The sequence below is a fragment of the Podarcis raffonei genome, chromosome 2 (genome assembly GCF_027172205.1).
Source record: "Podarcis raffonei isolate rPodRaf1 chromosome 2, rPodRaf1.pri, whole genome shotgun sequence".
NCBI classification, from domain to species: domain Eukaryota; kingdom Metazoa; phylum Chordata; class Lepidosauria; order Squamata; family Lacertidae; genus Podarcis; species Podarcis raffonei.
In genome coordinates this window covers 34,455,625-34,474,259 of record NC_070603.1, presented here as the reverse complement: position 1 = coordinate 34,474,259, position 18,635 = coordinate 34,455,625, and the positions used below count along the sequence as shown (strand labels likewise).

Sequence of the window (18,635 nt, the reverse complement as noted above, 5' to 3'; positions counted from 1 at the left end):
CAAAGCAACAAGAACTGAGCAATTTATACAGGTTGCTATCATCCTACCATCATTTCTTGTACTGCTTGGTGACCACCATTAAGCGTCTGGAGAGTCCTCATAAAGAGAACCTTCTTTGCGGCAAAGCATCACCAGATTGCCACAATTTTTCAAGGATCTGCTTTCGTCAGACCACACTTTGAATATTATGTCCAGTTCTAGGCACCACAAATTAAAAAGGATATTGACAAGTTGGAATGTGTGCAGAGGAGAGCAACCAATATTATCAAGGGTCTGGAAACCAAGCCTTATGAGGAACGGTCGATGGAGCTGGGTATATTTAACATGGAAAAGAGGAGACTGAGAAGACATATGCTAGCCATCTTCAAATATCTCAAGGTCCATCACATGGAAGACTGAAAAGAAGTTGAGATTGAGATTATCAATACTATAAAGAGAAATTAGGAACCTTGAATAAATAGTGTTTTACATATATAATAAAAGATAGCTCAAAGAGTGGAATTTTAAGGCATGCGGGCCTTCCAGTTACAAGTCTATCTCTATCCACTGGACCAGACAGGCTTTCAGTGCATATTACTATCATGAGGAGGAGGAGGAGGAGGATTCATTAAATTTCTATACTGCGCTTTCTCCAAGGATCACAGAACAATTTAAAATATAAAAACACAAAAACACATAACATAGTAACAATCAAAAATAACCACCATGAGATGTTCTGTACAGCAGAAGCTGTTAGAAACCATTTGCCACCTCTTTGTTTACTGGAGAATTTCCTTTAATCATCTGTCTTGAAGACACAAAAAAAGTGGGGAAAAGTGGGGGGGGGGAACCAAAGATTCATTATAAAGCAGCTGGAACTGCTCTTTATAAGTCTCTTCTATCAATGACAAATACAGAAAAACTACAAACCACCACAGCAAAGGTACAAAGCCCTTCAAGTCATCTAGAACCTGCCCAAGGACACCAAATATTCTCAACAGAGTTTAAGAGAATTGTGAGCTCGGACATTCTGACAGGAACAAAGGAACAAGAGAGCAGGAGTGACATGGAAGAGACAGCTCTCAAGAAAGAACAAGCAAGGCAGGTTATTCTTCTCAGAAAAAGCAAGCAGAAGATATCCAGATCTTTCTCTTTGGGGAAAATAATTTGACTTGTGGTGTCCAGTCCTGTATCTCTGCCGTAGCTTAACTATATTTAACTGCAAGACCTCTGCACCTCTTCCCCTGCAGAGAGAGAAGCAGTAAATCTCTACTATCTCTGCTCAATCAAGGGTGAAGATCTGACCTATTTCCTTGCCAAGTTCCCTTATCAGGTACAGGCTGCTCATTTAACCCATTCTTTTCCACACCAGAAGCAGCATGTACTTTAAGGAATGCAAGCCACTCTTAGTATTTATTCATTCATGTGTGTCCTGCTCTTCAGCCCAGTGTCTCAGAGAGCAGCTCATACAAAACCAACCTGCAACAAAACAGTCCTTGCCCACAAGCTAACAAAACAGTGCTCGCCAACCGGGGGGCCACATGCCTCCCTGGGGGCCCCCATGATATTCCAAGGGGGCCACAGGCAGAAATTGGATAAATGGGGGGCCACGGCATGAGACTAGGGAGCTACAGAGGGAAGTGAGAAGTGAAAAAAACAGAGAAGTGACTGAGAAAAGAAAACAAAGATGTAGATGAACAGAGAAGTGACTGTGCTTCCCAATGGATGGAGCACCACGCACACTCTGCGGCAACATTGCTTCCATTTCCTTCTCCTTCCCACTTCCACACACCAATGCTGCGCGGCTGCAGCAGTGCTAAGTGTGCAGGATGCTGTCTCTTCATGCAAGTATTACTGCACAAAGAGATACGTTGCTGAATGCAAGAGTTACACACCCTCACGCAAAATCACCTCCATATAATGGTCAGAGGAGATCTTTGGTTATTCCTCACAGCAATAGAGCCTGATATAAAAAAGCTTGTTTCTGGTCATCAAGCACAAGGGTAATACTGATCGAGAAATACTTATATTTTTTAATGTAATTCTTTTTGTATAAATGATAAGAATTATAAATAAAATACATTCTATTTACAAACAAAACACTTAAACACATAGGATGGAGCTGACCTTTCAGCGAAGCTATCGGCATGAACCCCGTAGACTTTCCCATACCCACTTTCCAGACTCTTGAATTTGATGCCTTTTATGTCAGCTGGTATGTCTCTGCATACTCCACTAATGAAAACAGGTAGCTGCTTGCTAGTCAGGGGGACCCTACAAGGGCACATTTTTCATTCCAAACCTGCTTCAGGAGTCAGTCCAACATGCCATCCCTGTGCCGCATGGGATGTGGTGGTTTTCCAAGTCAGAGACCAACAGGTCCACAAACATCAAGTCATGGTGGAATAAGAGCTTGGCTATTTCTCCTTTCTGAACCGGCAGGTGCTTTAAGGGTAGCCTACACTGCGAAAAGCTGACCTGATTTTGCCTTCCTGTAGAGAACTAATCCTGTGAATTGGTCGATTTCTCTCACCCTTTTTAAAAAAGCAAGTTATTTTTGTGACGAAAGTGCAAGGCCTGGTCTGCTGACTACTGAATTCAGTGAAATGACCTCTTCTTCCCATCCCACGCTGGATATTTAAGGAGTATCATCTTACTTTCTGGCTAAGATGATGGGTACTTTTGAAATTCAGGCACCTTCTCCATTATGGAAGATTGTAACGTTGCAAAGCTATCAATAGTTATGCAACACTTACATATACGTATTCTACTTTATGAGAACAGTACCAGCACTTGGAATAATAGGTTCTTTTTCCTTTTTCAGCAGAGATCTGATCTGCCTTCCTAAATCATACCCTTTCAGCCGAGTTTCTTATTTTGAAGTACATGGAATTTTTTCAATGCACACTGCACAAAGATCTGGTGAAGTTCAACACTCCAAAGCTATCCTGGCAGATCTATTTTCCTAGTCAAGGGGATATAGGAGGACATCCCTTTCCCTTGTGCTGCTGGAACTGTACAGCTAAACATTCACAGGCTAGATTTATCTTCCTGTCCCTATGTGGCAGCAAGATGAAGACAAAGCTCCAAAACCCAGTTATGTCCAGCGATAAATCAAAACGAAGAGAGGGTGATAGTCTGTAACAGATAGCTCCTGATAGACCAGGAGGGAAGCTGGGTTTTGTGGCCATATGTGAAGCTCCATGCATCTGTATTGATGTAACAAAGGCAATGAGGATGAATACAACAACTCAAATGCTCTGGTAGTCTAAAGCAGAAGGGGAACCTCAGACCTGGAAGCCCTCCAGGTCTCTCTTATCTGGCTTCTGGGTTTCTCAAGGCCACACCTCACCAGCCCTGTTTTATACCTTCCTTGAGTGTTTTCCTGGTTGAAATGCTGAAGCTTTGATGTTTCTTGCCTGCCTGGATAGAGATGGTGTGTGCGCTTACCAGCCTACTATACAAAGGTAATGTTCAAATTAATTGCTCCGTCCACTTCTGTCTCTGGTCATTATCTGCCACTGCGGCTCCTAGAAGGGAATACGGCCCATAGGCTGAAAGGGGTTCCACATTCCTGCTCTAAGCGATGTCCTTTATTCCAGCATTGGCTTTCCCAGCTACTCAGCTCCTGCTCACATAAAGGTCTCCTACAGCTAAAGAACATCAGTGGCCAAGTTTACCGTTTCCACAGAGATATCAGAGACACGGACAATGTGCCAGAAATGGAGACATCTGATAAAGGAGAATAAGAAGCAAAGGCAAAATATGTGGTAGTCAAACCTGTTAAAATTATAATATGGTTTTATTATTGTCACTATTTACTAAAAAAAATAAATCCCCCAATGCACAGCCCACTTAGCACTATTTACAGCTGCAAAATGAAAAACAAAGCAATACTACCGCCATCTATTTAGGCTCATTTACTATTACTTAATTCGTTCCAGAGGTCCGTTCTTAACCCGAAACTGTTCTTAACCTGAAGCACCACTTTAGCTAATGGGGCCTCCCGCTGCTGCTGCGCCGCCGGAGCATGATTTCTGTTCTTATCCTGAAGCAAAGTTCTTAACCCGAGGTACTATTTCTGGGTTAGCGGAGTCTGTAACCTGAAGCGTATGTAACCTGAAGGGTATGTAACCCGAGGTACCACTGTATTTAGAAAAGTGAGTGTAAGAAGCCAGGTTTTGTGAAAACAAGGGCTGTTCAAAATTTCTCTGAACTACACATGGCTCCTGGATAGTTGAGGACAGGCCCTCATGAAGCATTTGTGGAAACACAGGAGAGAAAAAGCAGTGGAGGTGACGAATGGAGAGAAACCACATAAGGCAAAAGATAGGGAATGAGGATTATGTGTTACTTTTAAAGATAGCTCTTCTTCCTAAGAGCTCAGATTGGTAGTTTAGTCTCACATCCCTGTGTGGTGGTGGCTTAGTCACAGAAAATGTGATTTGCCCAGTGAGCTGCAGTACTGGGAGTCCTACTTCAAGCACTGGAATCCCTAACCTATTCATACATAAGCCACATGAACATAACCAACCTTTGATATGGATAACAAAGGATGTTGTGTTGTGCTACTTTTTAAAGAACTAAAATAGATCCTGGTGCAATTCTGCAAATGGAAATAATAGGATGGTTATTTCCATTCCCTATTCTCTCACTGGCAAACACATTCTGTAATGATCAAGATGATATGAAAGGGCAACAGTTGCTAATTTGGGATGTTCTCAGGCTGGTCTGTGACCCTTGAAGGAAGCGAAAGGTCCCCTGAATGCACTTCTCAAGACTTCCTCAGAGCATGTAGCCAACATGTCCTTGAAAGTCACAACCTCCTTAGAGTTGTTGAAATGAGGTTCTCTGGCAAGTCTATACAGCATTGCCAACTGGGAAATAAGCAGAAGCACAAATTCCCAACAAAAAGAAATACAAATTCTGCAAAGACAACTTTAGTATCATGCACTGACGCATAATGGCAGGATCATGCTGAGGCAACTTATATAACAAATTTACACATGTTTTACTGAAGTATTAATACATTCTGTGCCACATGGAAAAGTGTTGAGGGGGTCTCAAACCAAGGTTTCCAACAGTCAGTGTTCCAATGCCTTTTACTCCTTCATCCTCAACAACTCTGAAGTCAAAGCTAGTGTCTTACTGCCTGAGCCAGCTGCCACTCCTGCCTTGGGTTCTGAATTTTTGTTAATGAAAATGTTGGTAAGCTGGAGTCATGAAGGATCTGGTATATGCTGGCAAGCAGCTTTGTCTTGCTTGCTTGCAACCTACCCAGTCACAGAGAAAGGGAGGGTGAAAAGCAGCACCACCGCTGCTGATACCTATACCTAAAAAACAAAAAATAGACAGGCCAAAGAGAAGAGTGAAGAACCAGGAGTGGAAATGGAGTGACCGGGGGGGGGGGAGGCATTGGAAGACCCTATCAGAACTGGTGGTGCCTCCAATAATGTCAACTGTCTCTCCAAGTCAATTAGGTCCCACCAAGTCCCCAAAAGCCCTTGCAGACTTGTCAGTACAAACTGCCTGTCTAGGCCTCTGGTCTCCTGATCATAACTTGTTTGCCTTTGGCCCTTCAACCCCTGGAATTCTTCTTTCTGCCTGGCTCAAACTCCACATTTGCCTCAGACCCTACTATCCTTGATCTGATGCCTGAGACAAAGCCCATCTGCAGCCCACCTCAGAGTCGGGGAAAGGCCCGACACATACTATTATTAAATATGACGTCTTCATGTAGTTGTTTTTTAAAAAAGGAGCTACAAAGAAGTCACAGTCTAAGGTAGTAGTCAGGAAAAGAAAGCCATGGTTTCCTGCTCAAGGAGCTCTAAAAGCATGTTCTAAAAGAAGATTTGCCTGTGCAATATGACCAGGCTTGTAACACATGAGAGCAGCAAAGAAGGCACATAATGACTTTTCTTCCTTGCCCCTCTCCTAGAACAAAGAGAAAATCTGAAGGGGAACTCAAGAGTGATGAGACTCCCTCTTGCAAGACCTGCTGTGAGGAAAACAAATGCTGTCTGCCCAACTTGACCCAGAAGATGTTGATTTTAGAGAAGTGGACAACTCTGCTACAGGGAACTGTTCTTCTGGCCAGATGTGGAAGGAATATGTATGAGCCTATATCTAAACATTGGTACTTAGGGAAAGCCTGGAAGCCTGGGGATATTAAAAATTCCATTTGTGGCAGAAAGATAAGGACACGGATCTCCACAGGGAACACGGAAAAGTTAGTTTAGCCTTCCCAAGCTCATCAGGTATTGTTTGACAGAAAGTGTGAAGTTTTTCGGAATGAGTGCTCCTGTCACACATAAAGCAAGTGTAGGCCAACAGAGGCTTCAGACCACCAAGAAGAACTCAACAACATCAGGGACTGAAACGTTAAGTTTTTCTATGGAGTCTTGCACTGGTCACTACTAGATCATTCTGCCTTCAGGCTAATTGTTTGTTCTTATGCTGACAATTGTCTGGAGGATGTTTATACTTTTGGGTTATCTGTCCTGGTTTGTGAAATCTCATTCAAAGCTATACCTAAATATCATCAAATGGCATCCCTATACAATTATGTTCCATTTTCTTAAAAGTAATGTTCATGTTACTTGCGGAGCTAAAATGTGTTGGCTCTTGTTCTGCTGATCTGGAATCTAGCAGTTATTCTGGGCAATGTGACGATATCTAATTGTTTCAATGATGACTTTCAATTCTAAGCATTATTGGTCAAGCACATCAAGCAACGTTTCAGCAACTGTGGATAACTATGCTAGGTTATCTGCAAGGCAACCAAGTCAAGAGCAATTTTATATGACTGTATCTGCGACTGGACTTAACTGTCAGGGGTCCTTTACCTTTACCTTTATATATACACTCTCAGACAGAAAAGGAAAAGGATCTTGTGGCACTTTAAGGACTAACACATTTGGTCCAGGCTACAGTTCACATCATCAAGTGTTATCCTGACTTCCACACATGGTTGGTGAGGGAATTACCAACACTGAGGTCAGAGGGAAATGAAATGCAGAAAAGGACAGTGATAATTACATAATTTACTATGAATATCCACAAACCAGTTATTGATAACATAAACATATTGACACTACTAAGCTTTAATACGTGTCCTGTCCATAATCATTACTATTTATTTCCCTCCATCCTCACTGTTAACACTTCCCACCATCACCATGTGTATAAGTACCTCTAACTCTTTCCATGTGCCACAAAGCTCTTAGTTGGTTCTGCTGCAACAGAGTAATAAAAGACTAAAGGTAAAGGTAAAGGTACCCCTGCCCGTACAGGCCAGTCGTGTCCGACTCTAGGGTTGTGCGCCCATCTCACTTAAGAGGCCGGGGGCCAGCGCTGTCCGGAGACACTTCCGGGTCACGTGGCCAACGTGACGAAGCTGCTCTGGCGAGCCAGCACCAGCGCAGCACACGGAAACGCCGTTTACCTTCCCGCTAGAAAGCGGTCCCTATTTATCTACTTGCACTTAAGAGTGCTTTTGAACTGCTAGGTGGGCAGGAGCTGGGACCGAACGACGGGAGCTCACCCCGCCGTGGGGATTCGAACCGCCGACCATGCAATCGGCAAGCCCTAGGCACTGAGGTTTTACCCACAGCGCCACCCACGTCCCTAATAAAAGACTACTACTCTGGAAATTCTTGGCCAGAACAGCTCTCTAATTGCATGCAACAGGAGATATACACAGGAGGTGTAAATTGAGGTCTCCCATTTCCCAGCAACTCAGTTATTCTACCTTCCCCAGAGCCATACATTCTTTAAGCTCAAAGCCTTGAGCAACACTTATCAAATGCCACTAGAAGGCATGAATGACACTTTCAGTTTTCACTTTTCCAAGTAATGCAGAGCAGATGAGAGCATGAAATTCCACCCCACCATCTTGACAGAATAGGAGGTGCCCATAGTCCATTCCTTCCCTCAATCCACTTAGAACTATTTGTTTAAGCAAGCACTGTGTCAAGAGTTTTGACACATTTCTGGCAGAGCTATCCATCAGTCCTAGCTGATGGCGTGACAGAACTTTCCTCCCAAAGCGGAGAATCAATATGCCAGCACATAATGATAATGAATCACCCTCTTGCAGTACATGCCTCTTGCTTTGTTCCTCATCGAAAAAGTATCAGGATAGACTCTTAGGAGGAGGAAGCACCAGGAGGAAAACAGGAGGAGGAAGAGGAGAGGATATTGCAGTCCCTCGGAAGGTGGGAAATGCCCTTAGGAGAGGCTTCAGGGGCAGATTCTTCCTCTCACAGTTGCACATGCTCTTAGACAGTTGTTGTCAAGATCCCTTAGTACAGTGGTACCTCAGGTTAAGTACCTAATTCGTTCCAGAGGTCCGTTCTTAACCTGAAACTGTTCTTAACCTGAAGCACCACTTTAGCTAATGTGGCCTCCTGCTGCCGCCGCGCCGCCAGAGCACGATTTCTGTTCTCCTCCTGAAGCAAAGTTCTTAACCTGAGGTACTATTTCTAGGTTAGCGGAGTCTGTAACCTGAAGCGTATGTAATGTGAAGCGTATGTAACCCGAGGTACCACTGTATAAGCAAAGGCTTGCAAAATGTTAGGGTGATGGCCTAGAGACCCAGCAAAACACTGGCACTGAGAGGTTCTAAGGTAAGATTCAAGAGAAAAGCAAACAGAGGGTAAATGATGGACAATACTGAAACACTAGTATTAGTCTAACACACCAAGATTAAAAAAGAAGTATATTGTAAGCCACATTGATTTCAGTTCCCCTTAATTTCAAGTAATCATGTCTTTGATCAACTTTTCTAAAGTTTCCAGAAGGAACAGGAAAAACAATAGTCTTGTGGCACCTTAAAGACTAACAAATTCATTACGGTGCAACTTTCATGGATTAGAGTTGACTTAATTTGATACATGATTATGTTTTTTGTTTTAAGTTATTTAACAATTCTCCTGCAGGTGGCACCGTCTTCTTCTTCACATTTATTTGAGCCATAGGCTTCATTCTATGCAAGCTTTCATAAAATTTATTACATATTCCAGTACACAACAGTGGCAAGAATAACAAACTATAAGACTTGCAATGTCTGAAATACATCATTAATATATCACTCTTAGGAACAAGAACTCAACAGAAATGACAAAGAAGTTCAGAATGTGAGCAGGCTCTGGAAAAAAAGTGTCCCCAAAAGAGGACACAGGAGCAATGTGGAGGGTCAGCCTGTAAGGAGATAGGGAAGACCAAGCAAGATATAGGGAGGCATTATAGTCTTATAAAAAAAGACTGCAGGCACCTAGTCAGCAAAATGGGAATGCTGTTTTGCCTAATTTATTCTCATCCAGTAGACAGCAAAACTTCACAATTTGGGGGCACTAGCACAACTATGTACTTGCTACGCTGCTCAATTTCAACTAAATGTACTTTATGAAATTCATTTATGTCGCCCCATGAGAAAAAGAATGATATCTTATCCCTCAAACTGAGTATGACAGAATACTGTGCATTTAGGTGGTAAAGTTGTGAAAGTACTGGGAAAGGGCCCACACTGCTGTAGCAGCTAGAAATGTTTTTTAAGCTTAAGAACAAGGAACAAGGTGAAAGTTACTTTAAACAGCATAACTTTAAACTTTTTCCTACATTTATGCACCGTTTTGAGCTATGGCAGTGCAGGTGCCCTGCCTCATTGTTGTTGCTTTAGTTTTCTGGCTACTGCTTAGAGGTATTTTTATAAGTACACTTCACAATGCCTTGATCTGAGAAAGGCTCCTTGGGCCTTTCCTCAGGTGCTAGAGCAAGAGAGGAGGAGGGTGCGGGTTTTGGAGAGGCTCAGTGTGCAGCTGGGTGAATGGTAGTGGCAGAGGCAGCAATAATGAGAGTGGAGAAATATGAGAGTGGAGCAACAATGAGGCATGGGAGCAACAGTCCATGCTTGTTAACCTAACCACATTTGCCTGCGGCCTGAGACAATGGTTTCAACTTGCCTCATTATAGCACCAGCTCTGCCAATGTATATTTGGACAGAGCTTGGGCATGTCATGGACAAGATGTAAATCTTACATAACAAGAAAACTTCTCGAATTTGGTGGGTCTAGTATCCAATGAAGCACCACAATTTCCTAGAACTGCCTGGGCAACAAAATACTCTACTACAGATATTAAGGCATGTTGGGTTACTCCTCCTTTCTACCCTGGATGTAGCACGAAATTGAAATAAACAGTTGCTCTGAATGCCACAGCTAAACATAACTGAAGTGGCCCATGCAAATGGCACAACTTTCTCTTCCAGTCTGGGGGGGAAACGCTCTTCTTAAACACTCATTTTATCTAGCAAGATCTTCAACAGCCAGATACAGCACTCTATATCATTCTTGATTTTTTATCTGAAACTAACAAGGGACTAAGACTCAAAATGGCACCACTTTACCTCACCCCTCACCCCCAACAGACGGTGCTGAAAACTAGTTCTTCAGCAGATGTTTCACAAAGAGATGAGATTGTGGAGAAGAATGGTATTTCAACTTTGTCGTTGTAAATATATTTTCTTCTTCCTTCTAAGTGCATTATTTATCCACTATACAGCTGTTCTTGTCGTCCCTCAAAAGAAACAAAGAAAATGCACACGTACAAACTTGGTGAGATAAGGACGTCACTTGAATACCCTTAAAACAAACATGAAATGGCTTGTGGCTTAGAATTTTACCCATCCTACCTGTACAGTGTGTAAAACAGACTTGAAAGAGCAAGAAGTCTGAATGAGCCTATCGTAAACTGTCACAGTAAGCTCAGCCTTTTATCAGAAGAAGAGTGCCTGTCTAGAGGGGAAGGATGCTGACATACTAATCTCACTGCAGGAGACTGGAAATAGCAAGAATTTTTAAACCTCTGTACAAGCCGTGGCTCTAAAAAATTGAAGTATTCCCCCAGTCCCCTTTCCCAATTAGCAATTGTCAAATTTTAGGAGTGGGAACAAAACTAGTTCAGAGATGGAATCTCTGGATGAATTTACATTTTAATTTAAAAACAGCAGCAGGACAGCCATACTACTGTATGGAATTATCAATCTATGCAGCAGTTCAGAAAAAGAGGGTTCTTTTGTTTTGTTTTGGCTAATTGCTCATCTTAAAGAAGGCAAATGGTAACAGATGAACCACCACAGAAGAAAATCACATGCATTTTAGGTATTTTTTCTAAGTAAGGATTGAGAACCCTAGAGAGAGGCCTTCTGGAAATGCAGAACTAGTTTCTTTCACTTGTGTAGCAAACTAATGCATCATATGCTTTAAATAAAACAAAAAAAAAAGAAGCAGCTCACTGGATCTTCTCAAGATCAGGGGAAATGAACACATCATTAAGTGACTATCCAAAGTCCAAACCTAGAAGCATCACACTCAGTGTTGCTTGGGAATTCTAAGAAAACAAAAAATCAGTACAATTTTGAAACCAGTGGTTTAAAACTATTCCACATGCTACTTCTCCATCAGAGGCACCGCTTAATCTGAGCATTTTTTCCAGTTGTGTGTATGTAGGGAATCTGCCACTAGTATTGATTTCCTAATCTATCCACTAGTGAAGCAAGGCATACTGTATCGACACAACCATTTTCTTAAAAATAACTTTCCAAAATTTAAAGCCTCTGTATTGGAAAGCAATTGAATGAGAGTTCAAAGGATGAAAAGAAAGAACACGCATAGATGTGCAAAGCAGAACTCTCCAGTTTTATTGTCAGTTTTTCTGCAGTGTTTCTATAGGACCTAGATGCACCTACCTTTGAATAAATATACCTACAATTGTTCAAAGCGAGTTACTCCCAAGTAAGTGGGCAAAAGATTTCAGCCTCCATCTTCTGTGTGGTCTTATCAGTTAGAAGAGCAGAAATCCAGGCACTACCTTTCCAAAGTGTTTGTGACAGTCCATGGAAGAAGACTGCACAAAGGACTAACACGCTAATTTTCCTGAAATGAGTAAATTTCAGGGCACCACTGAAGGAAAACTAGACTGAGGAACTGAAAGCAAGCACTCTGGGGAATTTGCAGAAGACATAATTATTAAAATATAACAACATCCAATAATAGCAGATATAGCATCTGTAACAAACTGAACAAAACCTGCTCCTGACTGAGGGCTAGCTGGGTAAACTCTTCAGCACTGGCTCTGCAGCCTGCTAGGAGTCTCATACTGTAACAAGTTGCAATCAAATGCCTTAGCTGCTAACAAAGTCAATGTTTAATGATGAATTTTTCCACACTGTTGTGTTTCCCCCATGATCTCTAGCCCTTAATATATGCTTCTCAACACATGCAGTACAAACTAATTGATTAACCAATTAAACATTCTACAATGCTGGATGGAAAAAATGAGGCACTGCATGCCGGGCTCTAGGCCAAGGGTGGCTAAACTATGCCCCCCCCCCAATGTTGCTGAACCATAATTCCTGGTCATAAACTGACTGGGGTTGCTGAGAGTTGCAGTTCAACCACATCTGGAAAGCCACAGCTTTGCCACCAGTGTGTAAGATGACCTATCCATTGTTTTTGTTGTGAAGATCAGGAAAGTATGTGCTATGATATCCTATCATCATGTATACGTGAAGTTGCTCTGAACATCAAAGAAGGATTTGTGTGATGGTGGCAGCCTGAAAAGTATGTTTCAGATAACTACATTTAGAATACCATTATACATAGTTCACAGTAGATCCAGGTGGCATGTCGTTTACACAAAAAACAGGATGAGATGCAGATCATACTCTGCCCTCTCAATATGATTTTTGAAAGGAAGGGGTTGTAAAAGAACTAATATAAGCTACTGCCTGTCAGCTATTTTTCAGCATGTCAGTTCATCACAAAATTAACATGAAGCCTCAGACAGAGGATTGTTGTTAAGTTAAAACTGCAAACAGGCAAGATCCACTGCTTTCCAGGTGCATTTGAAGCTACTGGTTTTACCTACAAAGCCCTAAATGGTTTGGGGCTAGGATATCTCAAGAACTGCTTCCTCCCATAATAACTGACTTGTCACCTGCAGCCATCATCGGAAGCCCTACTGCTTGTTCTGTTGAGAGACATGTCTTGCAGTGATAGGAGACAGAGCTTCTTCAGTGGCAGCACTGTGGTTATGAAACTCTCCTCTGAGACAGGTTTACTTGTCCCCATCTTTACTGTTTTGTAGGGAGGTGGTGGTTATTTTTATCCCAACAAGCTGTGGGAATTGTTGTTGTTGTTGTTGTTGTTGTTGTTGTTGTTGTTGTTGTTGTTGTTGTTGTTGTTGTTATATCTTCCTCTCTTGAGGCTGCTTTTTAAGCAAGTGGTGGGGCTAAAAATTTCCTGTTCCCAGTTTTAGAAGGCCCCTTGAAGGCTAAAAAATAGTATATATATTTTTTGTAAATACATAAATCCCCAGTCATACAGGAAGTATTGTTATCCAACTACCCACTGAGAAATCTATACAGAGAGCAATTTGGCAATAATTTCCATGTAACATTTGTTCTTACAGTAAGCAACAGTATATCTTTTTGCCAAATCTGTCTACACCATTGCAACCTACACACTTTACTTCCTGACCTTCCTTCTTTGACAATGGGAACACATTCTTCTTTTTTAATGAAAGCCCTTTAAGCATTAATTTTGGGAAAAACACACTGCCAGCAAGAATATACAACCTTCATAAGAAAAATAAAAATTGTGCTGTTGTCTGGCAAAAAGGAATAATATCACACTGCATAAGTAGATCCCTCCAGCTTATGAAGCAGAAATGAAACAGAATTCTAGACAAGCACAAAAGACCAAGCTCAATATAGGCAAAAATACAACTTCGCCTTTATGTGTTCCAGGTCTTAAGAATGGCTTTATCAAGATCTGATCAAGAGTTGATCTATCCAGTCTAAGAATGCAGTCAGCTCAGGTTGGTGGTTGACAGCACAGGCAATGAATAGAAAACTCCCGTACTATCATTCATTCACAGATAGTCCTGGGAACAGATGATACCCCAAACCAAACCAGTTGACTGAGGCTGCATGCAGCCCCCATGGCTGTTTGTCATGCACATGTGCACACACAAAGAGGCAACACCGGAGCTAGTTTAGACCAGCCATGTGGTCAGTTTCATCTGGGAGTAGATTCATAATTGGGACATCTTGGCTCTGAGACCAGATAATATCCAGCAATCCAACCAAGACTCTGTCCTATTGTCTGGGCCATATTAGCTTAAAATAACTGCGCGAGTGCACACACACACACAAAACCCCATCAAGGTCCAATAGAAAGGTTCAGGTACCTCACTTAGCTTCCCAAGGCAGTTGTGGAGATGGGAGGGAAAGTTGAACTGAAGGAGTAGAAGAGCAATAGGGAAGTTAGAGAGGTAAGAGACCATTTAAATAAGTTTTAGCAGTAACAAGCACTCACTGAATAAATTGGTGGACTAGACACAGTGGTACCTCAGGCACTTCAGGATACATACGCTTCAGGTTACAGACTCCGCTCACCCAGAAATAGTACCTTGGGTTAAGAACTTTGCTTCAGGATGAGAACAGAAATCGTGCTCCGGTGGTGCGGTGGCAGCAGGAGGCTCCATTAGCTAAAGTGGTGCTTCAGGTTAAGAACAGTTTCAGGTTAAGAACAGACCTCCGGAACGAATTAAGTACTTAACCTGAGGTACCACTGTATTGGGGAATCTTAACTATGGCCATGTGTGGGCATTGGAGCTGACAACAGGATTCAACCAAAAGGAAACAAATTTGGAAGACAATGAAGTTATTTTGGAGGACAAGCACTATACAGTAAGGATGAGTGAATTAATCTGGATGTGTAGTAAAGCAGTTGGAGAGACAAAGAGCAAAAGGACCTCATTGATTACTCAATGAACACTGGGTTAGAAATTCTTTTAATAAAATAAACAATAATTAATAAAGTGAGAAACAGATTAACAGAGAAGTGCTAGAAGAACTTTTTAATGAATATTAAGTACAAGTTATTTCCTTTATCAATGCTTATGGTCAGATTATTTAATACTTAACTAGGCATGTTAATATATGTGTTCAGTTTGTATTTTAATGCAAACCTACCTGATTTGCACTTCTTGAACCAATGCATGAGGTGAAACACAACTATTTATTGAATTCTGTGATCTAGTAATACATTCATCACTGCTCTCTGAGCAAAAAGCTACATTAGCTTATCTGAAACTCTTTAAGATCTTGACACCATTTTCTGTGCTAAGAAGAGCCAACTTACATAACATTATTTCAGTTTTATGAAGTGACACAAATTATATTACGTATATATAGTTGAATGACACATTTGCTTCTTATACACAGATCTGGTTCTGCTAGTAATGGAGCAAGGTATGGCATTGATTTAGCGTTGGACCACTGGCAATCTTATGCAACCACTCCTTCTGGCTTCTAACACATCACCAGGCATTGTCTGCAAGCTTTCGCACATACTGCTTTAGCTAACAGCAATATAACAGGGCCATAGCTAGGCTTATTTTCAATAATTCTATTAACGCACTTGCCAGAGTGGCAGAATTACTGAGGCTAGAATGCGTTTTAATATGAAAACAAGATCAGCATTTTGAAAATATTTTTTAAATGAATGCTTGAAAAGGGATCCCTAGAGGAGTCAATATGGATGCAGGCATCTGCGTTGAGAGGAGCTTTTATCTGGAGCTTGCTCCACTTCAGGTAATGTGTCCCAGTGCCCTTCTTCCTCTTATTTGTTATGACAAGGAGTTTGCTACATCATGCCAGCCTTTGTTTCCAGACCATGCCCAAAAGGCTAACAGATTCTACCCCAGCTGTCGGGAGCTGCTGACTTTATCACACTTGTTTTCTGAAGCCCTAGGTGATTTCAAATATTTCTTATGCCATATTGTTGGCCTGATGTTTCAGTAGGTGGCTGTCTTCAAAACAAAGGGACTGTGTTCACTACGACTGAAAAATGCAGGTCCCCAAGATGATCTTCATATGTAGCATTGTTGTCAAGATCACTCTGCTCTATGGTCATCTTAATTTAGCATACACCTGAAGCAGAACAGACTAATGTCCACCAGCCTGAATGAAACCACTGAGCACAGCAAGGCAACTCCTGTGCCAGGCATACTGTGTGTCAGATTTTAAAAATCATAGTTTACTAAGGTGAGTCGGCTCCCTCAAATTTATTGCTCCATTATAAAGAGATTCTGATCTCTGATTTGCCAAGTTCATTGTGCCAAAAAGAGAACTAACCAAACTAAGCAGAGGGAGAAGGCTAGAGTGTAATGTAATCCTGTAAGTAGCAGAAACAAAAAAACAGATGCATGCCTGTTAACAGTACAAAATACTAATTAGGATCTGTCTGCCCAACACAAAGAGTTTGGCATGAAAGCTCAAGGGTGCTTCCAGAAACACCTTTGGCACCACTGCCTTGTAATGAGCCAGGAAATGCTATCTGTGCTCTTGAGTCCAAGTGGATGGAGTCTGCAAAACAGGGGTGGGGAGGCGAGTTCATTTGCTTCAGTTAAGGCCAGTGAAGGAGTTGTTAACAGCAAATAACTCTGTTTCCAAGCTGAGAAAGGATTGCTCTTCAAACTCATATTACCACTTAATAAGATAGCCATTTGCTCCAATAAGCATGGAATTCGCAAAGCTTGTGTGTGCTCAGACAATAACAGGAAGATATTAGGTGCTGGTAAGAATCTGAACCCACTGCTGCCCTGCATAAACAGATACTGCCCTGGATGACAACAGCTCTGACTTTTCAATACGATCACTAAGCTCTTATTTTCCTTCTTCTCTCGAAAAAAATTCACTGAAAATCATTTGCACTGAATAGTCAGTAAGGCATTGCCATAGTCATTAAATTTTACCTGGGGGCAGCTTATCTTCCACTGGCCCTGAACAGGAATTAAACTAATGAACAGGTTTCTCCCTACATTGTGCCCAAACTGTTCTCACCTTTCTCATCTTCACCAAGCACTCAGAGGCAAAGCCTGGCTTGTGTACTAAGGTTTCATTATCTTACAACTTCAGGAAAGACAGTTGTCAGGTTTTCAAAGAGACAGGATGAGATCAGCATGATATATTTACACACTACACAGAGTGAAAGTTGAGTGATCAGCCCTGGATCAGTGACCTGAGAAGGAATTACGTTTTCATTCCTAATACCACTTAATGAGATCACCATCTCCAGCAAGGAAGCCAGAGCCTACAAAGATTTTATATGGTCAGGGTAAAAATGGTGTGATAAGGACAGTGAAGGCTGGTTCATTAGGGCTACTGGGGCATAGCCCTCCCACTGAGTATGTCAAGTTGTTTTAAAACATTTCCTCCCCCAAATCTCAAATCCATACACACTTTCCTGTTCCCCACACATTTTATGCCTCCTTGGACTTAAGAGGCATTTCTGCCAATCTCCTGTTCTCTGGCCAATCAGCTTTCTGCATCACTCAGCCAATCCTAAACCCGAATACAGCTATGGCAAAGAGGTCCCTTCCATGGATCTCTAAGCAACAAAACCAGGGATCAGCAAACTTTTTCAGCAGGGGGCCAGTCCACTGTCCTTCAGACTATATTTTGAAAAAAAATATGAACGAGTTCCTACGCCCCACAAATAACCCAGAGATGCATTTTAAATAAAAGCACACATTCTGCTCATGTAAAAACATGCTGATTCCTCGACTGTCCGTGGGCCAGATTTATAAGGTGATTGGGCCGAATCCGGCCCCTAGTTTGCCTACTCATGAACAAAACCATGTGATTGATTGGCGTGCCTGATCAGACAACCCACTATGAAGGCTTCTACTTCATCTATTGTTATGAGAACTATATAGCACAGCCACTATAGCAGATATGGAAGGAGTCAAAACTGCTTCAGACACAGCCCCACGTGGGTAGCTTTAACTTATATCACAATCATTCATCTGTTCTGAGCATACACAGAGCTGAAGACTCTTCAGTACGTGTTGACTGAGCGCTCTTGCTTTTTGCATTTGTCTTTGATTGCCTTTTTGTGTAAAGTGAGCACCACTGGATACAAAATGAATCTCTTGTTTGTAAAACAAATGCTGTTCTTGCTTACTCATGCCATTTTTGTTTCATGAATACGGACACTGGGGGGACTTGATCCATGATCCATCCATAACAATGGGATTAGAATCTCACCACCACTCCAGCCACCTACTCTGCAGTGAAGACTAAAGGTAAAGGTAAAGGGACCCCTGACAATTAGGTCCAGTCATGGCTGACTCTGGGGTTGCGGCACTCATCTCGCTTTATTGGCGGAGGGAGCCGACGTCCAGCTTCCGGGTCATGTGGCCAGCATGACTAAGCCGCTTCTGCCAAATCAGAGCAGCGCACGGAAATTCTCTTTTAAAAGGTAATGTAGCTGCCAAATAGGTGATGATTTCTCTTTAAATTCCCAATAAAGAGTTAATGGTGCATGATCAGGATTAAACATCGTATCTATTTCTGCTTTTATAACAGACTTGAAAAATGATGTTACAAAAGTGTAATAAAAAGACCTATGAACGCTAGAATAATAAGTGCAGTCCCTTTTGTTAGGGTGATAATATCACCAAATACCCAGCCAACCATTTTTAAAAGATAACTGGGATATTATTAGCATGTCCTGTGTTTGTTGATCTGTCTAATCTTGGGCTCAATACCTCATTAAAGTCTTCTTCCTATATGTATGCTGCCTGCA

At 41.8% G+C, this 18,635-nt stretch overlaps 1 protein-coding gene and 1 long non-coding RNA gene across 3 annotated transcripts in view; one reads left to right on the top strand and one right to left on the bottom strand.

The window, feature by feature from the left end:
* The window catches only part of TMEM104 (transmembrane protein 104), a 73,849-nt gene that overhangs the window by 4,331 nt on the left and 50,883 nt on the right, over positions 1 to 18,635 (bottom strand). The window lies entirely within an intron of this gene.
* Positions 1,030 to 6,577, top strand: LOC128407452 (uncharacterized). The gene is made up of 2 exons (XR_008328807.1): positions 1,030 to 1,312; positions 5,918 to 6,577. It is a non-coding gene; the product is annotated as an uncharacterized LOC128407452 (long non-coding RNA).